The sequence below is a fragment of the Stenella coeruleoalba genome (assembly GCF_951394435.1).
Source record: "Stenella coeruleoalba genome assembly, chromosome: 20".
Classification (NCBI taxonomy): domain Eukaryota; kingdom Metazoa; phylum Chordata; class Mammalia; order Artiodactyla; family Delphinidae; genus Stenella; species Stenella coeruleoalba.
In genome coordinates this window covers 29,775,421-29,802,739 of record NC_137166.1, presented here as the reverse complement: position 1 = coordinate 29,802,739, position 27,319 = coordinate 29,775,421, and the positions used below count along the sequence as shown (strand labels likewise).

Here is a 27,319-nt window from a genome sequence, read left to right as displayed (position 1 = left end):
CTGTCCATGTCAAGTACACATTGCAACAAGCTCCCAGATGATGCCCATGTGGCTGGACCACAGACTACGCTTTGGGTAACAAGGCACCAGATAGCAGGGTGCTGAATGCCGCACCCTCAAAATGAAAATGGCTTTTCTCAGACGCATGCATCTCTCAGGTGGTGATCGGTGCAGTAATCGGATCGAAAATTATCAGGCACGGGGAACATTCCCGGTCGCCCGAGTTCACCCTGCCTATTCTTAAACTCTCCTCCCAGGGAGAGACTATAGAAGGATGCTTTTTCTTGACCCATATTTCTTACTGTAAAACTAATTTGTGATAGAGGACCCAGATGAGGGCATACTTTTAGGACAGAGGGAGGTAGCAAGTACTCCTAAAATCACACCCTTCCAGCAGCTCTTTATTCCGCCTCTCAGTGAATATTTATTTTCTCCCGACCCTGCGCCAGGCATTGTACAATCTAGGAATTTAATGGTGAAGAAGGCAATTCAAACCTCTGTTCCCACAGACCACGGGGAAGCCTGACCTAGCCTGGGGGCTCAGGAAAGCTTTCCTCATGAAAGCAACCCTTGTATTGAGACCTGAATGCTGAGAAGGGTTTAACCAGGCAAAGGGCAGCATCTGCACAGAGGGCAGAGGATGTGCAAAGGCCCAGTGTGGGAGGAAAGGGAATGTGTTTGAGAAACTGAAAGGCAAGAATGGAGAAGACAGCAGGGATGTGAAGATGGGACTGGAGATGCGACTGGAGAGGGTCAAACCAGGCAGATCTTCTTAGGCCCCATTAACGCCTAGGGGTTTCATCCAAAGAGCAATGAGAAGCCCTTAGAAGGTTTAGAATAGGCCAGACAAACACAATAAGTCACTCTGGCTGTTGTTATTTCAAAGGCCTGGAGGGGACCAGACTAGCTCTAGGGGGTCACTGGGGGCTCCTGCAGTGGTCTGGGCAAAGAACTATGGAGCTGGGGCTAGAGATGACGCCTGGAATCAAGAAAAGACCTGAGGAAGGGCTGCCCTTGCCCTCAGGCCCATCCTGGGCTGCACCTCCCCCGGTACCCTCTGCCCAGATCAGCTATGCTCCATCCCATCTTCTCCCTTTCAAGGCAGAGACCGGCGCCTTTCACCCTAGCAATTCTCCCTGGAGTCTAGTCCAGCACTTGGCTCAGCCCTGAGGAACAAGCGATCCGGATAATGAGATAAAACACAGAAATGAAACTGTTCGAGAAACTGCAAAGCAATGAATGAAATGATTGTTGGGTTAGTATAAATCGAATGTGCAAGGGCTGAAAATCCACAGAGTAAAGATGTGATTCAGAGGTGCTGAATTATTAACTGGAAACACATAGGGACTCTTATACAAGAGGCCCTATAATCCCCAGGAAGCAAACTGGTCTCCCCTAAGCCAAATATGGCCCAGAGGCCTCTTTTGTTAGGCCTGCACGGTGCTCACTAATATAATGATTTTTTTTTTTTAATTTTAGAGTTGAAATTAGATGCCAGTGTTTAAGAAGAAAATAAAACATTGAGAGATTTTTATATTAAAAACCTGAATTTCCAAATCCTACTGGGGGTAGCGAGAGCCAAGCTATACCCATCTGGGGCTGCACAACAGGATCTTCCCTCAGCCTGGGCGTGTGTCCTGCTTTCCAGTTGCCACAATCTCCACTGCTCCCTACTGCCTCACAACACAGAGGCTGGTGTCATTTGCTATATGTCATCACACCTGTGCTGTTTTGTTCTTAGAGCAAACAGAACTGTGACCTACTTCTCAGCCCCTTGTCTCTATCCTTGGTTGAAAGATGAAAGCTAGACAGAGACGGTAATGTGTTTCAGCAAAAAAAATCAAAGCAAGTAGGTTTTGATGGGAAAGGGAAGACTTTTTTAAGTATCATTTCATATGCAAAGAAAGTATATCAGTCTTATTTTCTCGTTTTGGAACCTGCCTGCACTTGGGTTTGGAACTGCTGATCCAATCCAACTCTCTTATTGTATAGATGCACACATGGAGTCCAGAGAGGTGCAGCAACCTGCCAAGGATCACACAGCATTAGAGAGCAGGTTGGGACTAGAACCAGTAAGTGGAGGGTACAAATCAGCAGATGGGGGGGGGTGGGAAGGAAAGGGAAAGTGACTGACAGGTGGGAATAACTGAAGGACTACCTGGGCAGAGGGGGGTTAAGTGCCTGAGTTACTGAGTGGAGGGGCAGGAAAAGCTGGAAAAGAGGGATGGGAGAGAGGAGGGTTCTCAAAAGTCCTGAATCCAAGGTTCTCTCTGGGGAATTAAGACAAAGGTGATGGAGAATGACCAGTGTTACTTTGGCAGCAGCAGGACATACAGTAAGTCCAGCAAGGGTGCCCCTGCAGTAACCATGGTAAAAAAACAAGGAGAACCTGCCCAAAATGGTATTTACCAGCACAGACCCCCGTAAGTGGATGGGGATGATGAGGAAACTTGATCTAGCTCAAGTCTAAGGGGCATGGCCTGGGAAGTCCAGACTCTGCCTTTTGCCTCTTTGGGGGTCAGCACTGTCTGTTCACCCTGGGACTCGGGTTGGAACGGACAGAACTGCTGGGACCTCAGTTAAGTTTGTTCTCTCTTGTTCTTGGTCAGGCAGACTCCTAAAGGGACACTTAAGACATCTGAAGACCAATATTCCTTTTAAAGCAGCTAACTGGTTGGAACAGCCTCCAATGTCATGCAAAACGTGACTTTCTTCACTACCTGGTTAATTTTTAAGTCGAGACATGATCATAAATAATGGAGACAGAGGACCATCTGTCACTCATGAGTTTCTCAATTGAGTTATTATGTTTGAAATTTCAGTTTGACAGAGACTAAAACACACAAGCTAAGGGCAACAAACAAAAGGACCTATAAGAGGTATATGCACCCAAATGTTTACTGCAGCATTATTCACAATAGGAGACAGGGAAGCAACCTAAATGTCCATGGAAGGATGAACGGACAAAGAAAATGTGGTGTATACATGCAATGGAATATTATTCAGGCTTAAAAAGGACGGAAATCTTGCCATTTGCAGCAATGTGGATGAACCTGAAGGACATTATGCTAAGTGAGCCCAGAGCACCCATAACAGTTAACTAACCCTCTCAACTTGTCTTCATAATCCTAACAGCCTATCAAAATGCAAGCGTGGTATTTGTATTCAAACTACTGCATGATTCTCAAATTATATCATCCTGCTTATAGTTTAAGTTCTAAAGGCGTCAAATAATTTAAGGGATGCTTTCATTACAAAGTGGCATTTGTTTGCAAGTCTCAAATCCCAAAAGATCATTTTTCCCAGAGCCTCCAACTAGGGTACATAGTATATTATTCATGATTACGACCATAGCTCTGGGTTATCAAGAAAGGTTAAAACCCAAGAAAAACAAACAGAAAGAAAACAAAAAGAAAAGAAAGGAATGTGTGACTATCAAAACCTATTGAGAAAAAAATTCCCAGCTCTTAAATCTAAGAGCTAAGGTCATCTCGTCTAAGGTCGAGGTATCTGGAAATTTCACTCATGTGAAACATCTTACTCCCACTGATGCCAGATTAAGGAGGTCTTCTTTACATTATTGCAGATGAATAAAGCACTGTTTCATTGCTTCTCAAAGCATTTGTAAGAGTGTGGTGACAGAGGAAATGTCTGCATTTGAAAGGAAGTCTTAAGGGGTTGTGAAATCTCAGGAAGGTTCTTAAATGACCTAACCAGATGTTTTGAAGTCTGATACACCCTTAACCCAAACTGAAATTCATAAAAAAGTCAAAAGCAATAGAGTCAAATTGATTCCAAAATGCCTTTTCTAACAAATTTAACTGTTTACACCAAATGACTTTACAAGGGCCTCATTCCAACTGGGAGAGAGTATACAGTCATGGAAACAATGGGATTCATCATAAAGTTTGAAGAGGAACTGAAATTAAAAATTCGGGTAAGTCCTTAGTGCTGGCTAAATTAAGAATCCACATTTCTGAGGCTGTATGGAATCATGGTTAAGAGCCAGAGCCTATAGCCAGACTGCATTTTGATAAGCTGTTAGGACTATGACTAGCTCTACCACTAGACTCCTAGCTCTGTCACTTGCTAGCTGGGTGACTTTGAGAAAGTTACTTGACCCCTCTGAGCCTCAGTTTTCTCAACTGTAAAATGGGAATAAAAATGGTACCCACTTCACTGGGATGTTGTATGGATTAGATGAGATAGTAATGTGCCCAGAGCATAGTAAATGATCAGTAAATTTTACCTATTGGAATTATTTTATTTTTTTAATATTAGCAATATTATGTAGACAATGAAATGACAGGGAAACTGGGTTTTTTAATATTTAAATGTAAGACATTTAAATTTTAAAAAATATTATTTCAAGGAGGAGGAAGAGAAATAAGGTTGTCTACACCTCTCCACCCAAGAAATAAAAATCCTGAGGTAAAATGTGGTTCCTTTAGTTGGTTTGTTTATTTTGTGGATGGGGAGTTATTTAAACCCGTTAAATTTGAACGGGTTTGGTTTGGTACACAGCATTTGAGACATGCACCAAAAATGTATACGCAGAGTCACACAAAATAGTACTGAGTTGCATCCACTCCAGGTCTAGCCCAGGGTTCAGAGGACCGTACAAAGTCTAAAGAACACCAGGCTGGGGTCTGGAGAACTGACTTGCCAGGTTAGTGTGATACTAACAAGACTGCTATCTTGAAGGGTGACCCTGAAGAATCAAGTCAATTCTGCTCTCTGGATTTCAACTTCCTAGTCCACAAAATGAGTGGGTTGAACTAAATGACCAATAAGGTTTCTTTAGGCTGTAACTGCTTACATGAAGCTGTGGTCTCTGTTCCAGGGAGAGACTTGGCTCTGGACTTGACCTCTGGCAGTACTACGGTTCTGGTCCAAAGCCAGCCACACACTCCATCTACACTGGATGCCTCCTCAATTCCCGCTGTTGGTCTTGAGGGACCCAGGCAAGAGGATGTGAATGGACAGTCCAAACCCATGGCCCCTCTGGGAGAAATCACTCAAGTACGTGCCCTGCTGCTTCCAACTCAAGTCACAATCCCCGGCACACGCAAAGCCCTGCTTATCCCACTGGAGAGGAGGGTGGGAACCACTTTATTTAAAGCAGAGCTGAAGACATAAATATTCGAGAAGCAATAGCTCCTTATTTTGGAGGACTCTGGAATGAAAGTCCAAGGTAGAAAAACAACACAACAACTGCTAGCATTTCCATTCTGAATAGACAATATATGCCAGGAGCTCTGAAATAAAGATAGTGTGATTCGTTTATTATTCCTTCTCTTTAAAACCTGCATTAATTCTGATTTCTATTTAAATAAGAATGATTAAATTTTATCAGCTGAGATGGAAATATTGTGATAAACACTGGCTCGTGGCCAAACTAATCTCCCAAGCCCACAGCTTACGGCCATTGTCTTGTATAGATATTTGAATGGCAATGGGCTTTTATCAGTATTTCTAAAGGCACTCATTTAATTATGTGGTTGTAAGGATTTTCAAAACCCAAAAGAATACCATCAATACATATTCATTTCTTGGATTAATTCAACATTAACATCAGAAAATATTGTTATTTAAAGGATGCTAGTACTTGGTTTTGCTTTTGCAAAAACTGAGGCATCCAGTTCTGGTTGCAATGGTGTCTTTTAAAACGTTCCCTCGAACTGAAACTAGGAAAATGCAATGCACAGTGAGGTAAGGCTGGAATTTAGAATTATAGGGATTAGAAGGAGGACTCCACAAAGTATTCTTTAACAAAGAATACTTCATAGAGGTTGGACTGTAGCAAGGAAAAAAAACAATCCCTGAACTAGGAAGTTTGTACACATGTGCGGATTTTGTCAATCAAATGTAATACATTTGAAAGCCTCAGGAAAAAAAGATTCAAGGGCAGGGGCTGTCTAGGTGTTTCCTGCCCCAAATTTCCATACCCAGAAACTTGAGCGATCTAGATTTCATCACCATAGGGGATACTGCGTTTCTTCAAGAACTGATTAAAAGATACAAAAATACACCTGACATGTTTAGCATTCATGTTTCCTCCAAAGTAGGTCTTTATTTTTCAACATTATGATGAATCTGTTTGGGAAGCAAAGACTCACACTCTACCTTAAGCTTGGGATTTCTTCTTGTATCAGGTTGGCTGAACGGGACAACTCCATTCATTGGAACTGCGACCCACATGGTTTGTGTCTGCAAACTCAACACCTACTACCCTTTTTCTCGTGTGTCTTTCAATCTGACCAAACCACCAGGCAACTCCTCCCGTGCTGATCATTTGAGGGGAGCCAGGTAGAGACGGGGACTAGATAGGGAGGGGAGGAGAGAGAAGGGGAATGGAAAACGAGCCAGTTGTCAATCTTGTTAAGACGGATCTATTTTTTGGGTTACCAACTGCCCTGGTCTGAGGGGTTTCCTGGGATGAAGAACTTTGAGTGCTAAAACCAGGACAGTCCAGGGAAAGCGGTTGGTCCCCCTATACTATTTATCTTTTGGCTTAAGCTTCCAGGTCAAGCATTCTAAAGGTTCAAACAAGCTGGGAAAGGGGAGATATTTAGATTTGGTTGAAGATTACTGAGAGGACCACCTGTCACAACACAAATGCTGACTAAAACTCGTAGAGGACATGTATTTTATAGAATCGGGGAGGTAAAGAGGACTTTTAAAAACAATTTCCCTGGGCTTCCCTGGTGGTGCAGTGGTTGAGAGTCTGCCTGCCGATGCAGGGACACGGGTTCGTGCCCCGGTCCGGGAAGGTCCCACATGCCGCGGAGCGGCTGGGCCCGTGAGCCATGGCCGCTGAGCCCGCGCGTCCGGAGCCTGTGCTCCGCAACGGGAGAGGCCACAACAGTGAGAGGCCCGCATACTGCAAAAAAAAAAAAAACCAAAACAATTTCCCTCAGAGCATGCTCAGTAGAACACTAATTCCATGGGATGGAATTTTAGTGAAAAATGGTTTAGAGATCAAATAATGCTACTTAAAAAGGTTCCTTTATTGCAGGACTTATCAGAGCCTTGAGTAAGCTAACAATCATTGTTCATTAACATGTTTGACCACAGAATCCTCTTTCCCAAGGAGCATCTTAGGATAGCAGTATTTGGAAGATCCTACTTTAGGAAGCACCACTCTAGGCCAAAGTCCTCATTTTAAATATGGAGAATAATACTCCGGTTTGTCTAGTTACAGGCAAGGCTGGTGCTACAGCAGTTTTTCAGAGTTTAATGTGCACAAGAATCACCTGGGCCTCTTGTTAACCTGCATGTTCTGATTCCACAGGTCTAAGGTGGGGCCTGAGATTCTGCATCTTTCACAAGCTCTCAGGTGATGTTCACGCTGCTGGTCCATGGACCACACTTTCAATAGAGAAGCAAGTCTCCTAAGTTTATGCTTGTCCCACTGCCTTGTAGCCCCTTTGTGAGTGGAACTAACTAATTCTCCTATCAAAGCAGCACCCTTGCCTTATTCTGGTTTCATTTGCTGAGTTGATATCTCCACTTCTTCAAAGCTACTCCCTGTAGTGATAGGACACATCGAGATTAAGGAAGTATTTCCTGGACCCTAAAATAAATTTTCTTTTTGCTCTATTATAAATTAGAAACAGATAAAGCTTGTCACTAAGTGGTTTATTTGGAGGCTCTATACAGAAATTTAGATCAAAAGTTATTTGAAATCATTGTTTAACTGAGTCAAATCAACAAAGGACACTTTCCATGACCATTTCCAGGTATTTTTTAATTGTTCTTGGAAAAACATGGTATGCATCTAATGAAAATGTGCCCAGTAATTGTGCAACTAACTGGCTATTGCCATCATATGAATAGACAGTGACTAGCAGATGCTCACTCAGCATGCGGATTTTATGCTACAAGGAAAACGTACCCACCCCGATACTTCAAAAGCTTTTGTACCTGCATGTGTACAATCCTCACATTATCGCATCATATTGTTGATGTTGCCAGGAAAAGTCAGCTTATTGAGATGGTATCTATGTAACAGCCATATGACTTGTCAATTTAGGGCAGGGGAGGGATGGGTAAGGAGGAATGATCCAAAAGGAAGAAAAATGACTTGCTTATTGACGAAATTTTTACTTTGCAACAAATAGTTGTGACATAGTTCAAAGGACAGATGATGTCTGTATCTTCATGACACTGAAGCCAACCACAGGTAAACAGAGCATGCTGGGTGGTAAGCGGTTAGAATACTATTCCTGTTTACAGGCCAGCCTCTCCCCACAAAAAGCTGATCTCAGACATTTCACCCAACCTGGCCAGTCACCCCAGAGATCTCAGCCAGAAGGGACTGAACTTCCCAGGATCCAGATGACTGAAGGGAGAAGGGAAGGCAGATTCTACTGCCTGAAGACTCAGCCCCTGGACACAAGAAGCAGATTCTAAGTCCAGACTGAAGGCTGGGGAGCCTTCACCTAACTTTTAGTTCCCATGCAGAGCGGGACCTCAAAGTCCCCACATTCAAGCTCTATCTTTGCTGCCCACTAGCTAATGCATCATTTTTCGTCTCCTCTCTGTGAAGTGGGAAATAGCAGTCCCTGTCTCACAGAGTTAGGAAGGTTAACTGAGAAAACTGCATATATTACTTTGCATGTATTACAGGGCAGATGTTGACAAAGCTGAGCTATAGTTTTTTGGTTTAGGTTTTTTTTTTCTTTAATTACAGTAAGAAACTTGAGATCTACCTTCTTAAAAAATTTTTTTAGATTTATTTTATTTATTTATTTATTTTTGGCTGCGTTGGGTCTTCGTTGTTGCGCACGGGTTTTCTCTAGTTGCGGTGAGCGGGGGCTACTCTTTGTTGCGGTGCGTGGGCTTCTCATTGCGGTGGCTTCTCTTGTTGAGGAGCATGGGCTCTAGGTGCGTGGGCTTCAGTAGTTGTGGCCCACGGGCTTCGTTGCTCCGCGCCATGTGGGATCTTCCCGGACCAGGGCTCGAACCCGTGTCCCCTGCATTGGCAGGCGGATTCTTAACCACTGCGCCACCAGGGAAGCCCCCTTCTTAAGGTTTTAATACAGAATTGTTCACTGAGTTATGTTTTAACAGTCAAACTTACATCCCATTTTGCTGTTTGCATACATTCTGATCATACATTTGTTCACACATTACATGGGTTCCTACTGAGCACCAGCCTTGTGAAACACTGGGAAGTCAAGGCGAAGAAGACACTAGCCCTGCCCTCAAGGATCTCTTGTGGGTTCTTAGGGAGGTTGACACTGAAATCAACAATTATGATACAGCAGGATGACTTGCATTGGGAGGAAACGGGGTGGTGGGTGTGGGGGAGCATCTCACCAACCCCTGCAGGGGAGCAGTGGGGAGGAGTCATGGAAGAATGAGGAAAGATGTCCCAGAGAAGGAAGCTCTCTGATCCCTCCTCTGTCTCCTTGGCTGGCTCTTATTCCAATGCCTGAAGCTATGCACAGATCCCAACCCGATCCCTTCTCTTCTCAACCTCGCGCTCCGAAATGATATCATCTCTTGTTCCACGTCTATGCTGCTGACCATCAGGTCTGCATTTCCTACCTTGACTTCTCTCCCAAGGCTCAGATGTGATGATCAGATGTGATGAGCTGGGTTCTCCAGAAAGGAGTAATGCCTATGAAAGATAAAAGTGGATGCGTTATTTAGTCATTGCTGTGTAACAAATTACCCCATAGTTACTGTGGGTCAAGAATATGGCTCAAGTTAACTAGGTACTTCTGACTCAAGGTCTCTCACGAGGCTGCAATCAGTGTCAGCTGAAACTCTGCTCTTATCTAAAGGCTCAAATGGAGAAGGATTTGCTTCCAAGGTCACTTATATGGTTATTGACAGAATTCAGTTCCTTGAAGGCTATTGATCTGAGGCCCTCAGGTGACTATTGGCTGGAGTCTACCCTAAATTTCTTGCCTTTCCATAGGGCAGCTCACAATATGGCAGCCTGCTTCATCAGAGTGAGCAACTGGGGGAGAGAGCAAGAGAGCCCTAGGGAGACCGAAGTCACAGAAATGACTTCCCATCGTTTTTTGGCTGATTTCCATTTATTAAAAGTGAGTCATTAGGTCCAGCCAATAGCCAAGGAGAGGAGATTACACAAGGGCGTGAATGCTGGGAGACTGGGAATCATTGGGAACCATCTTAGAAGGGAGACTGGTACAAAGGAGGAAGCAAGATTGGACCACAATGCAGAGCTGATACCAGTGAAAGGAAAAGTGGGGAGGAAGCAGGATTAGGAAGAAAGAGCCTCAGAACATAATGTTCATCCGATAAACTCTTAACCAATTCAACAGGAAGCTCCAGAACAATGGTTGCCGTTGGTGGAGTTCTGCATGGGGCAAAAATGGCCAAGACCTAGAGACTGCCTAGGAGGAGCATGGTCTTGGCTGAAAGCTGAGGTGGATTCTGAAGGCCAACAAATAGAGGCTTGAGGTAACTGCCTTCTTTGTAGCTGAATGGCAAGTTCTTTCTGGAAGGGAGATGTGAGTGGCACACCTTCCAGGCCCCCATCTCCACCGCATGTAGATCAATGTTTTGTACAATCTAGGCACTCATCAAATGCTTCCACCAAATTATCAAGTGCATAACTTACTAATGATGCTTATTTAAAATATCAATTATTTATTATTTGTGCAAGAGGAATATTCATAATCACACTGAGACAGTAGCCAACTGATGAACCAGTTATGCAGTCAACTAACAGGGCTGTCTAACCCTTTGCTGCATCTTCAAAAGTTGAGTTCTTTCCTGCTTCCTCCAAATGACCTTGGCTTTGTGCATACAGCCTTAGAAAAGAGGCCTATGTGGACCAAGGTAGTTCTAGATCAATGGGTTTCTCTGACTCTTGGTTTTACAAGCTTTCCACTGAGAACAGAAATGCCCCAAAGTGCTGATGGTTGGATTGTGATCATGCATCCCACCTGTGGGAAGGACTTCACACACCATTAAACACCAGGAGAACATATATTATTAAATCTGTCCTCCTCCATCAGGTCTTCTCCACTAAAGGTTTGCTAAATAAAGGTACCATTTAGCCAAACCAATCTTCACATGCCATATCCTGGGGCACCCTCTCTAGTGAAGTGTAACTACGTTGTAATATCTCGTGAATATCTGTTTAATGTTAGTTGCTCTTCTAGACTATAAGCTCCACGAGGGTAAGCACAATGCTTTGGATGTGCAGCATTTAGTACGGGTCTGGCAAAAATGCAGGGACTCGATGAATGAATGAATAGTGAGATGCATGGCTCTTTGATCTGTTTTGGGAATCTAGATTTTCGTGCATCAAACTTGGTCTGGGAAGGAGGTGCCCTTGTATTCCCGTGCTCCTTGTGAGGCCAGACAGAAGAAAGCTCATCTAACTCCAGGGCTCTGGAACAATGTGCCCAGTTTGGTCAAGTTGATGGTCAGGTTACATTCTGTTGCAATTTTGCATGTTGAAAAGCTTTCTAAAATATATGAATCTAGCTATTCTGTCAACCGATATTCATTAAGCACCTACTGTATACCCATCTAAGCAATTTATGGCTGTTGGCTGACCGTCTCTTTTTACCTACTTATCCATTTATTCTCCTTCTCACTTTTATGTACTTTATCCATCCATATATCAATTCATTTATTATTTTTTTTATTTTTTTATTTTTTTTGCGTTACGCGGGCCTCTCACTGTTGTGGCCTCTCCCGTTGCGGAGCACAGGCTCCGGACGCGCAGGCCCAGCGGCCATGGCTCACGGGCCCAGCCGCTCCGCGGCATGTGGGATCCTCCCGGACCGGGGCACGAACCCGCGTCCCCTGCATCGGCAGGCGGACTCCCAACCACTGCGCCACCAGGGAAGCCCTATCAATTCATTTATTTATGCACACTTTACCTTATTCCAATATGTATTGGAGGTGGTTTATAGAGATCCATATAATATACCACTATAATATAAATTATGAGTAGGTAAAAAGGAAAAGGAAAAAGCATAAACTCATTATGTATGGACTGAATCACTAATCATTCAAACTCTTACTGGCAAAAAAAGTGATGGACTGGACTCTACGGATCACAGCAGGTGCTCAGGTGTAAGATACTGGGGCAGATCTACCATAAAAAATTCTTTGTGGAGCGTTTTCTTCATTTAACCATTGGAATAAATCTTTCTCATGCTTGTGTGTGTTTTAAAGGGCTTTAAAGATTTCAGGTAGCTCATTCATTCATTCTTTTTTGTTGTTCTTATGTTTACTAAGCACTTACTAAGTGCTGGGCACCGTGCTAAGTATCATGGTCTAAGAAAAAGGGTGCTGAGCGCATGTGTTTTTACTGTTAGGCTCCAGGTCTGAGAGTTATAAGTCCTGAGTTCTCTCATGGCTCTGGGGTTGCTTTATTGTGTGACTTGGCTGAGTCTATCCCAGTCTCTGGACCTTGAGGTCTTCATGTGAAAATGATGGACTAAGTGAATATTCTTAACTAGATCTAAAATTAACTAATATAGGACAGGCTGGATTGAAGCAAATCAATTCAGCAATTCTTTTGGTCCCATCCCATTCCTCAGCATAGCTCGAGAAAACTGACTCCTGATCAATGATTCCTGGAAGCTGTATTTTTAGCATTTTATCCTCAGCTGGCATGCACATCACATGGAAGTGTTCCAAAACCCCAAAGTGATATTACCTAATGAACCCTTTCAAAATACTGTGACCTAAAGAATAGGTGCTTCTACCATGGAAGTGAACTCTCAGAATACACAAGGATTTAAATGCCAACATCCTATTTAAAAAAAAAAAAAATAACCAGCGCTAACTGAGCTTTGCCGACCGGCACTCATCTAAACGTGTGATAATGCATCATCTCATTTAGTTCTGGCAAAGCCCTATGAGACAAGTTTTCATTATTGTCCCCATTTTACTGATAAGGAAACTATGGAGCAAGAAGGTTAAGCATTGGGCTTCCCTGGGGGTGCAGTGGTTGAGAGTCTGCCTGCCGATGCAGAGAACGCGGGTTCGTGCCCCGGTCCGGGAAGATCCCACATGCCGCAGAGCGGCTGGGCCCGTGAGCCATGGCCGCTGAGCCTGCGCGTCCGGAGCCTGTGCTCCGCAACGGGAGAGACCACAACAGTGAGAGGCCCGCGTACCACAAAAAAAAAAAAAAAAAAAAAAAGAAGGTTAAGCATGATAACTTATGTCGCAGACCGGAGATGTGAGCCCAGGGAGTTGGACTCCAGATCCAGGCTCTTCCCTCTCACTTGACCACACATCTTTCCATCCAAAGACATCCAAAGACCTGTAGCCCGTAGGTGCTCTGTTAGCTTGTGGCTTACTTTTTAAAAATGCCTTATTACCTATAATCTGTTTCTGATGCTTCTAGCTAAGAAAATAATCTCAATGTAAACAAATATGAGAGATTCTTTTCAGAACGGATTTCCAGCTCCAATAACGTGATTTTGATTCGCAACAATAAAGTGCATAAAGATACTTTTACTCTAAACCTAGAGCTGGCAAACTTTTTCTGTGAAAGGCAAATGGTAAATCTTTTAGGCCCTAGAGGCCATAAGCGCCTCAAATCTGCTATTAGAGTGAGAAAGCGGCCAATATTTAAACACGTGATCATGGCCATATTCCAATAAAACTTTATTTATGGATACTAAGTTTTGAATTTAACGTAATTTTTATGTGTCACGAAGTACTCTTTTTCTGATTTTTTTACAACCATTGAAAAACGTGAAAACCATTCCTACCTTGGAGGATGAACAAAAACAGGCAGGGAGCTGGATCCAGCCCATTGGCTACTGTTTGCCAATCCCTGCTCTGAACTGCTCACTGACATCTGATTCAACCTTTGGGAACAAACAAGGCTTTTCTTAAAAGAAAAATAAAACCACTAGACACTCGGTTTTCTAATTTCTTTGCAATATGAATCTCTGTTTTCTTGGTCAAAATGTGTCCTATTTTCCTAGAGATTTAAAATTCTACATCAATAAATATTTAACCGTCAAGAAAGTTAAATTCCCCTTCTACTTTGGCTGTCAATAAGTGGAGCTCAGGACCGTTGTCTATACTTGTTACAAAATTCAAGACAAAGTAAAATATATATTCCCAAATATCTACAAATGCACACATGAAATATAGGTGTATTTTAAAGAATAACCTAACAGAAAGTACTTTAAATTTCACAGCCGCTGCTAATGCAGGCAGCTAAGCCTATTTACATTCATATTAGCCTTGGTATCTTTTTCCCTAAGATTTACCTATTTGTATGCCTGCATGAGTTAAACTGCCTTTTGCATGATATCAGTACTTTTGTAATTTAAATCTATAAAAGGCAATTTCTTTTAAATATACTTCCTAACAGTGGGTGAAAGAGGCACCAAAGTTATTTGAGGGCTGTACACCTCGGTGAACATGTGTGCTGAACTCCAGGCAATATGCAGAATGTGGGAATTAATCTTATACTGTAGGAACGGAATAGAAAATGAAATCAAAGCTGAGAAAGAAACAGCCTTTGAAAAGGACCACTTTGCCGTTATCGAAGGAAATGGTGTGTTTTAGAATTGGTATTTAGACAGGTGAAACTTTCTCCCTTTCTGTAAGAGTGGTGAAGACTGTTTGCTTTCTTCATTGTGATATTTTTACATCCCAAATAACTTTAGCCACCTGGTAAGCAAGTTTTACGATTTAATGTTGGTGTTGGCTGATAAACAGAACACAGTTGACAATTTGGTGACCAGGGTCAATTTTAAGGTGTCCACTGTGACTCCCCATGGAACATGGAAGCAGTGTAAGCGGGTACGTATTGCGGGGCTAGGGGTGAGACTCCAAAGATACAGAACAAAGTGTATCCAGCTGGAGCTACATTTTTTTCTTCATATAATTCTTATGAAATGTTCACCCTCACCATCTCCAGTTGACATAAATGAGATGCAAGTAGGTTAATGTATAATCTTGCCCCAAAGAAATAGTTTCTTCCAATATGTAGGGCACACACATCAACATGCTTCTTTTCTAAGCAGGGCTGGGATTTTTTTAGCAAAATTCACTGGGGTTGGGAGGGCGGGAGGTGAAATCCGAGGGGAGGGACTTCCAGATGCATGCCCTCACTTCTGGTTACACTGAGCACGTCCTCCCAGGAGAACTGGCCCTCGGGTTCACTTCCTCTGACGCTGTCTCCCAGAGCTCACCAGGTCATGGGCTTGAAGGAACCCATACCAAATTTCAGTCTCATGTAGAAAGTCTTCCCACAATGAAGCCAGGAAAAGACACAGTTCCAAACTGCGCATCCAAGGTAGTGGGGCTGGTCAGACTTGGGGCCTGAGACCTGCACAGAATTAGCCCCAAGCTTCAGATGCACCTCGGGAACGGAACGTCCCTCCATTTAATCCTAAACTTCGTGCTATTCGCCCTTCTCCAACTGTAATGTCTACAGAACACCATGTATCTGGATGGAAATGGGGCATTTTGTTCACTACCCAGATAATTACACAAAGCTTCAGCCACTGGTTCATGACTCCTGAAGAACCCTCACGCACACAAGTACACACACACACACACACACACACACTCAACCAAAATCCACCACCCTGAAAGGAGCCATTATAAATGTTTCATGTGAAACTTTCAAAACCCATCAGACTCACCAGAGTTTTCAAATTAACTCCCTTATTGCCCAAGGGATCGCTCTGAAAGAGATTTCTCCAGCCTCAAATCTCCTGAAGAAAATTCTGAATTTGAAACAGAATGCAAATAATGCGTTTTGACTCCCTAATCAACAAATGGGATCAACTTGAATTGATTAAGAACCTTTGAAATTAGCTGTCTTTAATTCTCTCCATGGCCTGCTGCTGGTACTCTGAAGATAGGAGGGGAGTGTGTGTTGGAAAGTTTGGTTTCATTTTTTTTCAGAGCTCATATAATGGTCTTTTCTTAAAAAAAGAAAACACGTTTTAAAAATTTTAATGGTGACACAACTCTAAGAAAGCAAGCATTCACCTGGTGCAAATATATGGTTTTTCATGAAGTACATTTGCAATAGTTGGCTGCATGACACCTGCACAACTTTACTGAAACAAACAAAAATCATAAAATCTGAAATGAATGTATAAATAATATGCAACTGTCTAGACAGTATAGGTCACTTGCAAAGAGAGCAGGTAGGGAAAAAATTGTCCATCAGTCAGACAGCCATAACTGATTCTGATGCTAAATAATGGTGGAGATATTCAGCATTCTCTCTATGCGAAAGGCTTCGCTGAGCATTCTCCTCTTCCCAAGCCAGTGGCCTTCTGCTTATCTAGTGCTTTATGCAGTCTGGAAAACGCACTTACTATTTAAACATTAAAATTAATGCCCAAAGAACAGCAGTTGAGCAAGGCGGGGGGAGGGGTTGCCACTGACCTGTGTGATTGGCCTTTGGTAAAGCAAAAATAGCCATTCTAGATCAACAATATGAGATTTCCATACCCACAGAATCTTAAACAGATGTAGTTATGGAAACTTTAGGCTAGCAAAAGACCCAAACACACACACTCAAATTTCATGGAACTTTTTTACTCTCCAGTAATAATGTGTAAGAATAGATTCAGGTCCTTAAATAGTGTACTTTTAAAAAATTTATAATAATCTGTGTACATAGCAAAAAAAAAAAAGGCTTGAAACTCAACCAAATGCGTTAAATAATGATTGCAGTTTTTAGCACCCTGGAATGTGATAATCTCAGCAGTCACAGAGCAGGGCGATGGCTGCTACCATCACTGCCCTCCCAAACTATGAACACAGGTGAGGTTCATCAGCTTGTGCCTAGGGGTGGGCGTTACCAACCAGCTGGCTTGGCAGCCCCATGGGCCCACACTCTCTTTGCGAGAGGAACCCAAAGTGAGGCTACCATGAATTAGGCCTAATGCCTGCAGGAGGAAAGATCTCTGCTCACCTTGCCAGGGAGAAAGTGGGTGGGCAGACAGGTGTCGGCCCTGCTCTGAGCTGAGCAACCATACTGGCCAAATGCGTCAAACCCTTAGGGAAGACGATGATAATAAAATAAGAAGAAGAGTAACAGCCGCCATTTATGGAGCGCTTACTACATGTCAGACACTGAGCAATCGTAAAGTCCTGAGTCTGGAGGACTGTCTCATTCCACCCTCACCGCAATCCTAGGGAGCTGCTCTGATTTATTATCCTCATTTGACGTCGGAGAAACTTGAGGCTCAGAGCAAATAACTTGCCTGAAGCCAAACAGGAATAAGTGGCTGAGTGCAAGTTTGATTTCAGGTTCCTTTTTTTTTGCGATACGCGGGCCTCTCACCGCTGTGGCCTCTCCCGCCACGGAGCACAGGCTCCGGACGCGCAGGCTCAGCGGCCATGGCTCATGGGCCCAGCCGCTCCGCGGCATGTGGGATCTTCCCGGACCGGGGCACGAACCCGTGTCCCCTGCATCGGCAGGCGGACTCTCAACCACTGCGCCACCACGGAAGCCCTCCAGGTTCCTTTAAAGCGAAGCTCACCTCTTTCCCCGCGTGACCTTTTGCCTCTCCGGCTGCCCCCCTCGGGGCCGACTTTGCCAGGAGATGCTGCGGGCACCGCGCCCCTGGGGCCCATAGCACAAGAACGTCCGCTTCTTGCAAGAAGCAAGATGCATACTTGCACTATGTTGGCATAAAGGCAAATATTTCTCTTCTACGCAAGCAGTCGTAAAATCTCATTTTCTTTTCTTTTTTTTAATTAAAAAGGGGCCACGAACCGCAATGTTGGCGCTAGAGCAGAAGAGACACCCCCGGCCTTCCGCTTCGCATACCTGGCCAAGCTGAAGAGAAGGGCGGTGGCCGCTCCGGAGGGATTCTGGTCCCGAAGCCGCGGAAGGGAGGGCGACGCTGCGTCTGCGAAGCCCGGCAAGTGGGCGCGGTTGGGCTCCGGTGCCCTCGCTCCGCTCTGGGACTCCTCCGAGGCCTGCAGGGACACGGCGGCCTGCTGCGCCCTGGCCTGGAGCGATCTCTCGAAGCGTCGGGGACCCTCCTTCCGCTGGCGGCCGCCTCACGCAACGCGACTCGGAAGCGTCCTTGCAGCAGCCGCTCTGACTTCCGGGTTGCGGCCACCGGTGCCCCGTGAGCCCGGGCCTCTGCTCGCTGGTGTATGAGACGCCCTTCGACGCCCAGGTCAGCCCCCACCAGGCCCGCTGCCGCTACCTGCAGCCCTGCTGGGCCGACTTCCTGGACCGGATCGCAGATGTGGGCTTCGTGGGCCGCTGGTGGCTGCCGGGGTACCAGACGCGCGACTGCGACCTCAAGGCCCACGAGTTCCTGCACCTGCCGGCACATGTGCACGCAGTCGGGCCCCACCAGCTGTACCCGGAGGCCAACGAGCGGCTCTTCGATGAGGAGAAGCCCAAGCCCGTGGTGCTCACCGCCTATCACGTGGTCCAGGCACTGTGGGAGGAGCAGGTCTTAAAGCAGGAGAAGAAGGACCAGGTCGCCCTGAGCCAGGCCGACCCGCTGGTGCCATCGGAGGTCGCGAGATGAAACCCAGTCCGGCCTGGGTCCGGACCGGCCTCTAAACCCCGGCAGACGGCTGGCCTGGGACTGTGCAGTTGGTGTGTTCAAGCCTCAGATGCAGAGTGATAGAAATAAATTACGTGTAGTGTTCTCTCCCTGGGATTTCACAAAATTGCGGGCCTCTGTCTGACCTGTTCCTTGTGAGGTGAAGCTAATTCATAGAGCCTTCTTGGTCTGGGGGTTGGGGAGAGCAGAGCGACATACCATGTCATGTTTATCACTGCCAGAGTCGGTAAGGAGCCTCCGACAGAAATAAGCCTTTTTCACTGGGCTTCACGGTTCCCCTGACTGAGGTATCACAGTTGTTAGGTGACTCCCAGACTCTCCTAAGAAACTTCAACTTTTCATTTTAGATTTTGAACTGAGGGCTTTCCTGGTGGCGCAGTGGTTGAGAGTCCGCCTGCCGAACCAGGGGACGCGGGTTCGTGCCCCAGTCCAGGAGGATCCCACATGCTGCGGAGCGGCTGGCCCGTGAGCCATGGCCGCTGAGCCTGCGCGTCTGGAGCCTGTGCTCTGCAACGGGAGAGGCCACAACAGTGAGAGGCCCGCGTACCGCAAAAAAAAAAAAAAAAGAATCCGCCTGCTAATGCAGGGGGCACGGGTTTGATCCCTGGTCTGGGAAGATCCCACATGCCGCGGAGCAACTAAGTCTATGCGCCACAACTACTGAGCTTGTGCTCTAGAGCCCTCGAGCCACAACTACTGAGCCCGCGTGCCTAGAGCCTGTGCTCCTCAACAAGAGAAGCCACCGCAATGAGAAGCCTGTGCACCGCAAAGAAGAGTAGCCCCCGCTCGCCTCAACTAGAGAAAGCCGCACACAGCAACGAAGACCAAACACAGCCAAAAATAAAAACAAATAAATACATTTTAAAAAAACCACCAACAACAAAAGAACTGCCAGCGGACATTCTGGAACACCGATCTCAGTCATCTACCTTTTGGTTTTAAATTTGTCAGACGCCCTTGCTCAGCCCTTCTCACTAGGAGCAGTGGCGGCTGGCCCTGGTCACCTGAGGCCTCCCTCTGCCATCTCTCTCTTCCAGCAGGTCTCTACCAGGTCGGTCCTGAGACCAGGACCATTTCGTCCTCCCACCCCTTCCTCCTGGGCTGCCAGTGTTATTTATTTTCAATGCCTTTGATACATTTCCCTCTTGTTTTGACCAAGCAAACAGCACACATCTGCTGCCACCAGGAGGTGTCAATAGTTCATACTGCTCAATTTGTACGCCCCAAATCCACTGTAGGGATGATTTTTGCCATGCCTGTATCTCAAGTTTCAATTTCAAAGTATTATGCTGCGTTCTTGGCATTAAAAATTCATAGGTTGAATTAAAGATTTATTTTTAAGGGGGGTACCTTATTATAAGGCAAATCACGTTCTTTTCATTTTAGACATATTGGCTATTACGATTTCATCTTTTTTGCTAAAAGCTCAATTACATCAATATCACTCGAGACCCTCCAAACACTGAGCTGAAAGCCAGGCTTCTCAGCAGCCAAGTGCCTATTGCCCTGGAAGGATTAACTTTTCTAAGAACGAATCCCATCCGCCTGATGCAGAGTTATCTCCCTAATAAAAAGCTGATCGAGTTACACCTCTGCTTAAAATCTCTGCCAGCTTCCTGTTGCTTACAGAATGACGTTTAAACGCCTTCTTCTGTCTTACAAAGGCTTCCACAGATTGGGCCCAGCCTGCCTTTCACTGTTCCTGCGGCACATTCCACTCTTCTTCACACGGAAGGAGACCAGGACATGCCAAAATGTCCTGGTCTCCCTCACCCTTCAACCTTCAACCAAGACCTCGGTTCAATGTGCTTCTATAATTCAGTTTACCTGGCCATATGGTAAAATATCTATTACGTCCATCCCTCCCCCCAGACTGATTTCCCAAAGATAGGAACTGAGCATTATTCCTATCTGTAACCCCAGGTTCAGCACAGGGCCAAGCACACTGCAGAAACATTAGTAGGTGAATGAATAAATGATTGCGTTGAATGAATGAATTCAACGGCCCAAGAACTCATACGCAACAGAACATGACAACAAAATCAACAACATCAATGTTTCCAGTCTTACATTTAGTAAGTATAGAGAAAACTAGTATATACAGGGAATCCATTCCCTACCTTTACTAAGTCTTCTAAGACAGGCTGTGACTACAGTAAGTGCTCAGGAAATAATCCAAATGGTCCAAGGCTTTGGTGGAGATCAGAGCTTCCGAGCTGTGTGTGCTGGGTAGAGGGCAGGTGCTTGGGAGAGGGAGAAAAATGTCTCGAAATGGGTGAGAGCCACCTGGGCTGGTGTGAGACAACACAAGAGGCCCTTCTTAGCAAGAAAGGGCCGCAGACTTTCAGTTGTTAAGGATGAAGAAAGTGACAAGGACAGGAACCTCTGGTGAAGGGGTAGGCATGATGGAAAGGGGGATTTCTAGAAAAAGCCAACCATGGCTCTCCTGACTTAAAAGCAATGGGAGGGCTCCCCTGGTGGCGCAGTGGTTGAGAGTCCGCCTGCCGGTGCAGGGGACACGGGTTCGTGCCCCGGTCCGGGAAGATCCCACATGCCGCGGAGCGGCTGGGCCCATGAGCCATGGCCGCTGAGCCTGCGCGTCCGGAGCCTGTGCTCCGCCATGGGAGAGGCCACAACAGTGAGAGGCCCGCGTACCGCAAAAAAAAAAAAAGCAATGGGAGTGGCTCCTTTGAAGGATGAAAATGCTTTTACTCAGGGACTCAATTCTGAAGAAAGTTTTCAAAGTGCTGTTTTGAACTGTGAGACGAAAGGGCAAGGATAAAATACGTGGAAAGTGGACAGCTATTCCCTAATGCTGCTGGTCCCTTTCTCCCCTTCACTCGCTCCCCAGAGGAGAAGGAGCTACCTGCCTAGTTGGCCTCAGCTTGGCTCGGCTGGTCCTGGCTCTGTCTCAGGGCTGTCTGCCTGGAGGGGGCATCTCCTCTTGCTTCTGCACGCACAGGATGAGTTACCTTGGGCCTGGCATCTCCTTTCTGGAGGCAGGTAGGAAGTCCATTTCTACCGGTCTGAACTCATGAGATTTCTCAGATGGGAGACAGTGACCCTATCTGCCGTTGACCAAGGAAGTGTCTGCTTTACAAAGGGGCCGTCCTAATACCTTGTCTTGGAGGAGGGAGTGAGAAGCAAGATGTGGAAACCCAATTACTGGGCCACGGATTCCAGCCACATGTTCTAATTGAGTGAGGCCAGCAATAAAGACGACATTTTGATCTTCATCTATCTGATGCTTGTAGATATTTCCTGATTAATTCTGAAATTTGAGGGGAAAGGATTTCAGTTCGCCACTTCTGAAAACCCAGCACGCTGCTTATGTTCTTTTAGCTCTGAATTAAGTGATGGGCCCCTGGACCGCTCTCTGCAGGAACCCAGGGAAAGAGCTCTTTCTTCAGCTGACACTTCTGATTTAAGGCGTCTGCCTCATTTGATCTCATTTGGGGTCTCCATTTACAGTTCCAGGGGAGACCCCTGAGTTTCACAATAGCTGGAGGTGTCAGCCAGACCGAGGGGTGACAACAACCACCTAACCAGAAGGAAACACACAACCTTTGTGAGCTATAAGCTGAACCGAATCCAATTGCTCATCATACTCAACCTGAAATACCTCGGAGACATTGTAGGTTTGGTTCCAGGCCACAGCAATAAATCAAATATCGCAATAAAGTGAGTCACACGAACGTTTTGGTTTCCTAGGGCCTGTAAAAGTTATGTTTACGCTATACTGCAGTCTATTAAGTGCTCAATAGTGTTCTGTACAAAAACAATGTAGATACCTTAATTAAAAAACACTATCGTGGGCTTCCCTGGTGGCGCAGTGGTTGAGAGTCCACCTGCCGATGCAGGGGACGCGGGTTCGTGCCCCGGTCCGGGAGGATCCCACATACCGCAGAGCGGCTGGGCCTGTGAGCCATGGCCACTGAGCCCGTGCGTCCGGAGCCTGTGCTCCGCAACGGGAGAGGCCACAAAAAAACAAAAACAAAAAAACCCCACTATCGATAAAAAAAACACTCACCATCATCTGAGCCTTTAGAGAGTTGTAATCTTTTTGCAATAGTAACATCAAACATCACTGATCACTGATCACCATAACAAATATGATAATGAAAAAGTGAAATATTGTGAGAATTACCAAATGTGACACAGAGACCCAAAGTGAGCAAATGCTATTGGAAAAATGGCGCCCACAGACTTGCCTGATAGGGGTTGCCACGAACCATCAATTTGTAAAAAACACAACATCTGCAAAGGTCAATAAAGCGAAGTGCAATAAAACAAGTTATGTCTGCAGAGAGATACTGAAGGATCATTCAAACAGAACTGAACTAGATACTTTCTTAAAAAAATAAAAGACCTCACCTACTGCATCAAAAGAAAATCAAAGCTTCAAAATACTTTCTGAATCGAACTATTTCATTCTCTTCAAGTATCAAATACCTATCAGGTAATATTTTTTTCCCAGCATAGAAAAATATTCAGCAAATTCAACCATGTTTATTGCTTCCCTCTCATCCTTTAAATTTCTCTAAATTAACTTACCTTCCCTTTTGGTTACCACCTTTCAATTCTGTTTCAACTTTAACAGTATATATGCATGAATGATCAATAAAAGTAGTCAAAAGATTTTATCTGTGTTGGTATAATATTTCATGTTTTTTCAAAGAAGAAATGTTGAAATTCATGGCTGAAGCACATGTGATGATGGAATTTCCTCTTCTTAAGACACTTTAAAGAATTTTTGAAGGATGATCTTTTAATAGATTGCAAGTAAGTAAAACCTGTCCCATTGCTCTCCAGGTAGTTGGCCTCTGGGGCTTCTAGTCCTGACTTGTACACTGCTCAGTAGAGTACTATTTATATAAGAGGGTTGGAGAGTTGTATGCCTGTTCGGTTATTTGTTCATTAGCTGATTCATTCATTCATTCATTCAACAAATATTCAGTGAGCCCCTCTGTGATAGGCCCATAGTGGGTCGAGGAAATTAATAGTAAATAAATCATAGCCATCCTTTGAATTCACAGATTAGTAGAGAAAACAGAAACCTCAGTGGATAAATCATCATAGAATAAGGACTACAGAGAGGTAACAAGGAATTCTGAGAACTTTTTATGTTTCTGATTAATGGTAGTGTTCATTTCTTTTATCCATAGTTGAAACATCTATTTCCAGAGAATTCTAGTTCAAGGAAGTAAGCTTCTCAACTCTATTCAACTGCATTCTGTCATGCAGGAGGTACGTCTTAACCTCCCAAGGACTTCTGAACTGTGTCAGCTACATAACTGTCGGTAGGATGGGCTATGGTTAGAAATGACATGAATAATAGGCATAGCCAACTGCTCTGCACTTACTTTGGGCCAGGCACTTTTCAAAGCACTTTAACTCATTGCACCCTTAAAACCACCCTGTGAGGTAGATCCTATTGTAATCCCTGTTCAAAAATGATGAATCTGAGCCACAGAGAAGGTGAATAACGCCTCCGAGCACACATAAAGGGTTAAGCATATACTTTTATTTACTCAGTGAAATATAAACTTGAGAGGGTCTCTGAATTAACTCCCTGCCATTGGTTCCTTCTCTTTCATAAAAATAATGAGCAAAATTTAAAAGCAAACAAACAAAAAATCAAAATAATCATGCCTCCTGAGTTTCAGGGTTCTAAGTTAATAGAAATGTTCTGTTTTCTCAAAAATTGAACTTTTTATCTTCTATGAATACTCTCATTTAGGCCTAAAATATACAGCCTGTATGATTTTTAAAAAGCAGCAACTTGAAATCTAATAGATAAAAATTTATATTTATAAAAAACATATAAATTATATAAAAGTAATAATCTAATCTTTCTTGCAATGAGACAAACTAAATTTGAAAAAAAATCAGTGAAGTTCAGGGCCCTAAATTCATTTAAGAAATATGCACATAAAATAACTGCAAAATCACAGGTTATTCAAGAAAAACCAAAAGAACAAGGCCTTCCCTTGCTTGTCAAAGATACAAGAAGAAAGATTTATTGAATGCTAGTGAAATAAAGATTTGAGCATTCATTCTGCCTGAGGGACTGTATCTTAGTTTTCATGCCTAAAATCCTCACAACCGAGACAATCCTTTGATTAAAACATTGTCTGTAGGAAGCCCCTGCACTCTATGGGTTACCTAAGAGGAGAGGAAGCTCATTATAACATATTAGCATCTTGTGATAAATTATAACAGCTTAATTTGTCAAAGTAGCCAACTACAACCTTGGAAAGCATTCAGCAGCGATAATAAAAGAATAGGACTAAGGAAATGTGAAATTTAATTAATGATGAATCATTATGGCTTTTCATGGATTTTTGACCATACTATTTCTTATTGATTTGTGAGAGCTCTTTATATATGTTAGTGAAAATCTGCTGTTTTTTTCCCCTTAGCATTCCTTCTCCCTTATTCTGATAACAGAATCTCTCTGTATTATGAAAAATTCATCCCAAGTAGTGTGTTTTGCACTGACCTACCCCTTTCCCTGCCACAAGGGTAGCACATGATCCATGCCTGGGCAGAATCATCAGTGGGTAACACACTAGAATCCCAGAACAAAAGAGAAACAGGAGCAAAAGAGAAAGAAACCTTCCTTCAGCTACAGGGGTTATTCAGTGATGGACCTGTGACCCAAACTGGGTTAGAATCCTTCCAAAAGCTTCTGTGCTGGAGCGATCAGAGAAGCAGCACTCTTTCCTGGAGAAGTGTTAGGTTGGTAGGATAGGAGAGACCGGGCTACAGGCAACCAACATGGCTTCCTTATGGTGGAAGCTTCAGGCCTCTCCATCCCTGGGCTCTCCAGTTGCAGAAACTAGCAAATCCCCGTGCATGTTTCAGCAAGTTTGAGCAGGACTCTTCAGTTGAAAGCAACCATAAAAAAGCACATATTGAAGGTATTAACGTTTGGTCTGTCACATAAGCAGTAAGTGTTTTCTCCAATTGTTTGTTTTTTAATTTTGTTTAAGGAGGTTTCTGTCATATGGAAGTTTTTTGTTTTTAAGGAGTCAATCCTTTTCCTCTTTAGTGTCTGGCTTTGATGATATACTTCAAACATCCTCCTTAAACTCCTTCTCTAACCAAAATTAACAAATGTAATAGTTATCTATTGTTTTCCTTGTACTTTTCTGGTTTTGTCTTTACATTTAACCTTTAATCCATCGTGAATTTGTGGTATGGTAAGGTGTGTAATAGGTAGTCATTTTTATTTGCACATAAACATCAGTTGTCCTAACGTTATTTGGTAAACAATCCAATCTTTTTCTCGTTATTTCAACGCTGCCTTTACTTTGTCCCAATCCATACTCATGCTTTGGTTTTTGTCTTGGCTCTCTATTATCTTCCATCAAGGTACCCCTCTTCCTGTACTAGTTCTGCACCAATGTTAATTAGTGGATTCTTGGGGAACTCCCTGGTGGTTCAGTGGTTAGGGCTCTGCGCTTCCACTGCAGGGGACATGGGTTTGATCCCTGGTCGGGGAACTAATATCCTGCATGCCACACAGCGCGGCCAAAAAAACAGGATTCTTATACCTGGCAGAAGAAAGTTCACTCTTCTTGCTATTCTTACACATTTAATTCCATATTAGTTTTGAATCATTTTTTTTAAATATCATAAAAACCTTGCTGCGGTTTGCTTGGGACTGTACATGTGCATGAATTGAGAAAAGCAGTATTTTGAGTCCATCCATGCAAAGATGAGAGGCACTCTTGAATTATTAAAGTGATTTTCATGTCCATCAGTAGAGTTTAATAACTTTGCTTATATTGGTCTTGGGCATTTCCTATTTTTGTTAATTTTAAAAATGGTATTGTTTTAACCATTATATTTTAAAAATAGTGTTTAATATTATGTAGGAAAGCTATTGGCTTTACCATTAGGATGGTAAACCCTCTTGGTTCCAACAATTCTCATTATTTCTTGGGTTTTTCAGGTGGACAATTCCAATAACTGTAAATAACAATATTTGGGGCCACCTCCTTTCTAATACAGAAACCTTATTTTTTTTATTTTCACTAATTATTTTGGTGAACACTTGCAGAATCTTGTTAAAACATTTCACCCATAACGGGACATGATGGTCTTGTTTCCAACTGTAATGATAGATTCTAGAGGGTTTCAATACTAAGATATTGATTTACTGGTTTGAGATTTATATATATGATAAAATTGTCATACCTAGGTTAAAGAAGTATTCTATTCCAATTTAACTAAGTCTTTTTTCTTTTTTGCCTTTAATTTGTTTATCATTGAGGCAAAAATCTACATGTAAATGCACAGATCTTACTTTTTATAGTTTGATAAGTTTTGAAAAATTTGCATACAGCCATTTCTATTAGCCATTTCTAACTCACACTTCTAAAGAAATACAGAACATTTCCATCCTCCCAGAAAGTTCCTTCCTATTTTCCTTTTGATCGCCATCCACACCCTGATTTCAAGGCAACCAGTGCTCAAATTTCTGTCACTATAGTTTTTTTCATTGAGATATAATTCATATACTATAAAATGAATCCTTTTAAAGTATACAGTTCAATGATATATTCACAAAGTTGTACTATCATTACCACTATCTAATTTTAGAATATTTTCATCACCCCCAAAAGACACTACATACCTATCAGCAGTCACTCCCCACTGCCCCTTCCTGCCAGCCCCTGGCAACTACTGAACTACTTTCTGTCTGTATGGATTTGCCAGTTCTAGTGCTTTCATATAAATGGAGTCATACAACACATGGCGTTTTGTGTCTGGCTTTCAGT

General features: G+C 43.7%; 1 long non-coding RNA gene and 1 pseudogene across 2 annotated transcripts in view; one reads left to right on the top strand and one right to left on the bottom strand.

The window, feature by feature from the left end:
• Positions 1–13,811, bottom strand: part of LOC307179053 — a 181,921-nt gene extending 168,110 nt beyond the window's left edge. Inside the window, exons 1-2 of the long non-coding RNA XR_013825321.1 lie at positions 13,725–13,811; positions 9,556–9,628 (exon numbers count right to left, since the gene is read on the bottom strand). This is a non-coding gene — a long non-coding RNA (uncharacterized lncRNA). The remainder of the gene's footprint in view (positions 1–9,555; positions 9,629–13,724) is intronic.
• Positions 13,812–16,980: 3,169 nt separating this feature from the next.
• Positions 16,981–18,491, top strand: LOC307178430 (mitochondrial import inner membrane translocase subunit Tim29-like; annotated as a pseudogene). Its single transcript has 2 exons — positions 16,981–17,080; positions 17,706–18,491. The product of its transcript is annotated as a mitochondrial import inner membrane translocase subunit Tim29-like (transcript).
• Positions 18,492–27,319: the final 8,828 nt, after the last annotated feature.